This window comes from Myotis brandtii, unplaced genomic scaffold, assembly GCF_000412655.1.
Source record: "Myotis brandtii unplaced genomic scaffold, ASM41265v1 scaffold423, whole genome shotgun sequence".
In the NCBI taxonomy this organism is placed as follows: Eukaryota; Metazoa; Chordata; class Mammalia; order Chiroptera; family Vespertilionidae; genus Myotis; species Myotis brandtii.
In genome coordinates, this window is record NW_005366214.1 from 3,726,174 (window position 1) to 3,733,869 (window position 7,696).

The following is a 7,696-nucleotide window of genomic DNA, read 5'->3' on the forward strand; positions in this document are numbered from 1 at the left end:
GTGAATGAGCGCCGGCCGGGAAGAGGCACTGCAGCACAAGCGTTCCGGCCGCGAGTTTCCCGGTCCTGCCGAGGAGCCCGTGTCTTAGCTTCCGTGAGCCTGCGCAATACCTTGGATTTCGGGGGAAGGCTCTTAACAAGGTAAGTGGTACACAAAGCCTCGTCTCTGGGCACCTAACTAAATTTTTTCAAGAAACAGTTTCACAATTAGAAACTTATATTCCATTTTGTTCTGTCTGAAAATATTCTCATGTTTTGAAGGATCTTTGGCTGGTGTACATAACATATTCAGAGGAGTATTTTCTTTTGAACGATTTGATGGGCTGTGCTTTATACTTCTTTATGCCTGCACATTCATGCAAGCACAGAAATACTATGCATTCGCCAATAGAAAAGTTTGGAAAAGTTATCCAGGATGAAAGTCTCTGCACCGACCCTAAACATTACAGATTCTCACTAAATGACAGAATACTTTTATAAATAATAGCTAGCATCTGCTCTACAGTGATTAACGGTGTCACCTGGCTTAACGGTGTCACCTGGCTCTCATATCTCTTACCCTCTCTGCATAAAAAACAATATTTATTTCCCCAAATATTGAACGGGAGGGGGGTCACAAAAGAATATACACTTATCAGCAATTCTAAGATTTGAGAACCTAAATCTCTTTGGAAATTGTAAGCCGTGTTCACTGCATTTATCAAAGCTGCAAAGTGAAGTCTGTAAACAGCTCTATTAGAAAATAAACTCCTCCCACTGTAAGGGACACATCTTATTCATCTCCATAACAAGGATTTGTTGATACTTTCTGAATATGTAGAGTAAATGAAAATTGAGAGAATGACTATCAGTAGTGTAATGTGAAAAAAATGTTATGCCAAGCATTATCTTGTAATCGGACCCAAATTCCATCAGGAGAAATGGACAAGAATACAAAACTTTTCATAACACATACAATGAATACCAGCTGTATACACTCAAAGAAATTTAAACTTTTTGCCCTGGCCAGGTAGCTCAGTTGGTTAGAGCAGTGGTCGGCAAACTCATTAGTCAACAGAGCCAAATATCAACAGTACAATGATTGAAATTTCTTTTGAGAGCCAAATTTTTTAAACTTAAACTATATAGGTAGGTACATTGTAATTAACTTAATTAGGGTACTCCTAAGGCAGTGATGGCGAACCTTTTGAGCTCGGCGTGTCAGCATTTTGAAAAACCCTAACTTAACTCTGGTGCCGTGTCACATATAGAAATTTTTTGATATTTGCAACCATAGTAAAACAAAGACTTATATTTTTGATATTTATTTTATAAATTTAAATGCCATTTAACAAAGAAAAATCAACCAAAAAAATGAGTTCGCATGTCACCTCTGACACGAGTGTCATAGGTTCGCCATCACTGTCCTAAGACTTAAGAAGAGCCACGCTCAAGGGGCCAAAGAGCTGCATGTGGTTCACCACCCGCAGTTTGCCGACCACTGGGTTAGAGCATCATCTGGAATACACCAAGATTGTGGGTTCAATTCCTAGTCAGGGCACATACAAGAATCTATCAATGAATGCATAAATAAGTAGAACAACAAATCTCTCTCTCTCTCTCTCTCTCTCCCCCCCCCTCTTTCTCTAAAGAAAAATCAGTAAATAAAATTTTCATAGCAGTTTTGCCCTTTTCAATAAAAACATTAAAAGGGACATTCCAACTCCCACCTTTTTAAACAGTGAACCCAGTAGGCAACCCATAGTGTGGAAATACAGTTTGGATTACCATAGGATATGAAGAGGAAACCTAACAAACAACTGAATACCACATCTGGGAAACAGCAGATCAAAGCAGGCCATGGCAGCACAGGGCCTTATATTAGTATATAGACATAAAAAAGTCATGGCATATGCTTGATCATAATATTGTTTATTAACAAAATCAAACCAAGTGTAAGTTTACTAAAATAGACAATACCCAATGCTGTGCCAACCTGGAGGCTTATTATGCTGCTATTGTCTTACTGAAGAGAACACATCCAAACCAGTTACCTGACTCAGAGTGAAGCTAAGAATAAAGGCAACTTTTAGGGTCTTTATATTTTAACAGAGCAGGAAACTTCTGGTGCAAGGGTGAATATGACCAGTGAGCAAATGCAATTTTTAGCCATCACAACAATAATCATAGAGCTAGAGACAGTAGAAATAGTGCTTATAGATTTGGCTGAATTCAAGTGTGGGCTTCATCACTTAGTAGCTATATGACCTCAGTCTCAGCTTTCCCAACTATAAGGTGAGGGTAACACTTGTAAAGATTAAATGAGATATTTCCTTTTAAGTGCTTAACACATTACTTAGCACAGAGTAAGAGCTCAATAACTGTTAGCCATTATTAATAGTAGTATAAATATTATTAGCAATAGTATCTAAAAGAGGCAATGTAATGTAATGGGAAGAGCCTATACCTTGAAATCAGACAGACCTGTTTTTTCTAAATCTTTATTGTTGAAAGTATTACATATGTCCCCTTTTTATCCCCATTGACCCCTTCTAGCCTGCCCCTGCCCTCTGCCCCAGGCCTTCACCATACCAGACAGACCTGTTTTCGAACCAAATTTCTTATTCTCCTTTACCTGTTTCCTTATATGCTGCACAGGAGTACTATAATGGTTAAAATTTCATGACATGTATATATACAAAGGCCCTACTACAATGCCTCATACATAATAGAAACTCTGAAATGTACACCATTATTACTGGGAGGGGTCACTAACATAGAATGGTCAGAAAACTTTGAGAAGGAAAGCACTAACAGCAACAGATTTCTGAATCAAACAGAACCTCAGCCTATGTTAAAACCACCAAATTATCAAGTTTCCTACATTTCTGAAGACAGATGCACCTGGACCACTCTTCCCAAATCTGCTCATCCGCTAGCATTCCTATCTCAGTTAAGAGTAGATTCTACCTCTCTGGGGCAGTGTTTTTCTCAAATGCACACCCTCCTTTTCAGCCCCAAGGCTATGGATCCAGGCTGGGTTTTCCTCATCTGAAGAGCATATTTAGATATCATCCCTCCTCCTCCCCCAACCAACAACTTAGGAAAAACAGATCCTCTCCCACAGGCCTCTGGAGTTTCAATGGGCCTGTTAAGGCAATGCTGATCCTCTGGCCTACGGGTTGACATAAAACCCTGAGTGGACCAATAAAAAGCTTCCCTAGAATTTTTCAAATTGGCAATAAGGGAAAAGCAGCACCGCCTCTTTAATGACGTCAGAGAATGTGAGCTGGGGACAACTACTGAGAGCCCTGGTTCTAAACCTTCTGGGGAACGCCCTTTGAAAGATTAAAACTAATTTGAGAAAGGCAGAGACAAGTGAAATGACACCATGGGTCTTCATTTCACTGACCTGCTCTTCACATTGTTTGGTATCATGATCCAATAAATTCATATTTTGTCGGAGGCCAGTTCAAGTGGGGTTTCCAGCCCCTGGGGAAATTCATATCCCCACAAAAAGGCAAGAATGCTGCTATCCCTAAGAGACCACTAGAACCTGACACTCATTCCATCTCTGCCAGGATCTTCTCCCTCCATTATTATTACCCATGAAACTCACTAAGTCATCCTCCTGTTACCCGCTAGTCATCAGTATCCCCACAGGCAGGTAACTTGGTCACTGAGAACTCCCAGGCATTACATCCAAGGCTCCCTCTACCAGCCTTAACTATTCTCCTCATGTAAGTTTTTAAAACCCCAGGAAGTATTCTGACTGTTCTAGTTTGGGCAAGTGGCCATCCCTGCACCTATCAACTATGGCCATGATATTACATAGATATAACCATTGTAGAAGGACTACTCTGTCCACTATACCACAGCAAACTGAGCATTTCAGTCAAAGTCCTTCATAATTTTTCCCCAACATGCCTTTTAAGCTAATCTCCCACCACACGCTTAGATAAAACACATTTCAGACACACTGAATTACTCAGTATTTTTACATAACTTCATGGCTCCATGCTTTTACTCATTTTGTTCCCTCTGCCTCTAATGAGCTCTCTCCTTTTTCTCTCAAAATTCTTGTCCTTAAAGGCCCAGCTAAAAAGCCACTCCTCATTGCCCTTCCTCCTTTCAAAATTAGTCTTTTTACCCTGACCATTCCCACACCCTGCATTTACTTATGAATGTTTTGTCTCTCCCACTGGCTTTTATACTCAGGATCAGAGACCCCAATCTATTCATCTTTCTATTTTTCAGTACCTGATGCAATACTTTGTACTTAATGAGAACTCAATAAATGTTTGGCAAATAAATGATCCTTTAGAAATGGCGACTACATATCATCAACCATTGGTCACTAAATAACAATAGAACACCTCCTCTACCTGGAAGATAGCTTTAGAACCTAGTTTTCTTAATGGTACCAGTACATAAGCTTTCTGAAATAGAAAGAACGTACCAAGATATGTCCCTCTATCTCTCAGGCCAGCAAAGTCAACCGTGAGAAAGAAATCCCCACTCTTGGTGGCAAAACCATTAAATATATTCAAGCAAAGTGCAACATTCTGTGCTGGACCAAATTTTCTTCAGAACACTAAAATGGCAAAACATTTCCATATACTCTCATCACTATCTTCAGGCAGGAAGAAAAAGATACAGAAACAAGAAGCTTGATTTTCACTCTCACACAATCCCAGCCTCAACTCTGTTTTCCCAAATTACAACACAGCTTTAGACTCTATAGCAGCACAGCAGACTCAATGTTCACAGCATGGCAGGCATAAAAGGCGAGGCAAAAGTATTCATCAGTTTTACAAATCATTTGGCAAAACTAGTGCTAAGGTGAACCCTATACACCCTAAATTTGGTGTTCCATTGTAGCTGACCATGTTGGAGTCGAGGACTTCCAGTCCACTTTGAATTGCTGCCAGAATGACCCTGCTAAAGGAATCCAGAGGCTGGTGTTGGATTTCATTCTGGTCCTACAGGAATCTCCTCCTGGAGCTATAGAATACCAATGTAGCTCAGGCTACTGATATCAACAAAAGGTCACTGTTGCTTCTATATAATGTTGAACTTGGTGCTCTGGAGGCGCTATACAGAAGACATGCAGAGAAACCCAATACATGGTTTTCCAAGTCATTGAATTATATTTGATAGATAATACACCTGAAGACGATTTCTATGACCTGAACTTGGATAGCCCTGTAATATAAACAAATTAATTTTTCTTAGGCATATACAACTGAAAAGTTTCCTACTTTGTACTATCAGGAGGAAGATAACAAACATTTAACAAAGATTAATTATGTGCCAGGTGCTTTTTGGCACATCTTATCTCATTTAATCCTCACAACAATGCTGTCCACTTTTTATAGTTAAATAGCTAATAAATGGCAGAGCTAGGATTAAACCTATGTCTAGCTAGCTGATCCCCAAATCCACATCCTTTCCACTAAACCACATTATCTCCTGTCTACTTTGCTTTGATAAGTAGGCTTTTAAAATTCAAGGAACTAAATGCAATGTGGTATCCTGGATTGGATCATGGAACAGGAGACAGACATCAGTGGAAAAACTGGTGAATCTAAATAAAGTTTAGAGTTTAATTAATAGTATTGCACCAATGTTAATTTGTTTGGATAAATGTATTATTACAATGTAAGATGTTAACATTATGAAGAAAGTATATGGGAACTCTGTACTCTTTTTTTTTTTTTGAGAGATAGACAGAGAGAGACACATAGATTTGTTGTTCCACTTATTTATGCTTTCATTGGTTACTTCTTGAATGTCCCCTAATCAGAGATGGACATCAAACCTACAATGTTGGCGTATTGGGACAACTCTCTAACCAACTGAGCTACCCAGCCAGGTCCTCTGTACTATTTTTCTAACTTTTCTATAAGTCATAATTATTCTAAAATAAAAAATCAAGGAAGATATTGATTTCAGAGACTGTCCTGAAGCTCAATATGTAATTGGGCATTTTCAATGGGGTCTTTTCCATGATTGTGAATTTTAAATCTACCGGAGAGGTCAGTGCTAGCTTCATTAGGGTTGTACAAAAGTAAATTAAGTACAAAATCAAATGACATCTTGGTTGACCATCAATAAAGTGCAGCCTGTCCAATGAAAAAGAAAACTTCACCAAGTTCATCATGACAGCAGGTGACCTAAACAGCTGTTCTATAATATGCTGAAGTAGGCAGTTATGGGTAATTGGGAAGCAGAAACAACATAAGGCCACCCTGAAATAAAGGTTAAGATGATGTAATTAAAATGTTGGATTTTCAGAAAAAGCATCAGCAAATGGACCCAACTGACACAGTAATCAGAGAAACAGAGATGGGGGGTCATCCTTTTTTGACTTAAGACCTTACACAAAACCATGAAGGAAAGACACATAACTGCAAAGAGCAGCAGACTCAACCCCCAGGCACTTCACCTCAAACCAGAGGGCAGGCTTCCATCTGTCTATGTTGTGGAAAGAGCTGCTGATCCTGCATTGATCGCCCCAAGACACCTGCACACAGAGATGATGTTTCTACCAGGAATGTCATCTTTAAAGAACTATTCATACACTTACATTTCTTTAGATGTTCATATATAAGACTTAAATTTACATACTGTTATCTAAATCTAAAGCTTGGATCTCTTCCACCCTACTCACCCTGAATAAACATGGTTAAATATTCTATATGCTTATGTTAAACTTAGTTGGATTGCCAGCCCTTCAGGTTGATTTAAGATTATACACATTTTTTAAGGCTTTTTGTTTTTGTCTTCTCATTGGGCTTTTTATACCCCTTATTTTAAGGTTCCAAGCATTTTTCTCTTTGGAATTTTAACTTACTGTAAATGCTTCCCCCTTAGAACATTCCCTGGTGCCATCCTATTATTGACCCTTTTGAATACCTTTAATAAAGAGGTCAGGAAGAGGGGTAAAAGAGAGTAAAAGATAGGGAAGTTTCTGAGTTGTCCTCTTTGAAATTCTGTCATCTGAATATGCTGAGGGGGTCTCTTTGTTAAGAATTTCTCCTCCGGACCTTTAGGCCACACAATTATTATCCCCTCCGGAATCGTAGGGGACTGTCTTTGAAAGAGTCTGTTGTCCAGTTTTCAGGCCACATAAGGTAATTTCCCACCCGGGAACATGGCCTGAAAAGAATGTCGGTGTTTTCCTTCAGGTATAGGTGCCTGGGGGTCAGGGGGAGAGGGAAAGGCAAGGGGTGGAGTGGGAGGCGGGTGATCGACAAGGATAGAAACGGTGTCTCCTCCTCCCTCTGAATGCGAAATAGCCAATGAGGTGGCGCCGCCCGGCCGGCCGGGCCGCCAGTGCCATATAGTATGCAGCAACCCGAGGAGTCACGTTGGGGGAACGGCAGAAAGCAGCTATCCTTTTACACTACTTTGCTCTAGCAGCTATCTTAATGGTGACTGCGTGGTCGGGGGGAAACCTGATCGGCCAGATCCAGCCGAAACCGGGAGGGAGGGAGTGGGCTTTCCGGAGGGGGGGAGGGGGGAGGGAGACGAAGAAGGAGGAGTAAGAGAGGGGGAAAGAAAGAGGAAAAGAGTGCGAGGGAGTGAGGGAGGGAGGAAAATAAACAACAAAAAATGTCCTCTTCCTCCCCCACCGGGCAGATTGCAAGTGCGGCGGACATCAAGCAGGAGAATGGGATGGAAAGCGCCTCGGAAGGGCAGGAGGCGCCTCGAGA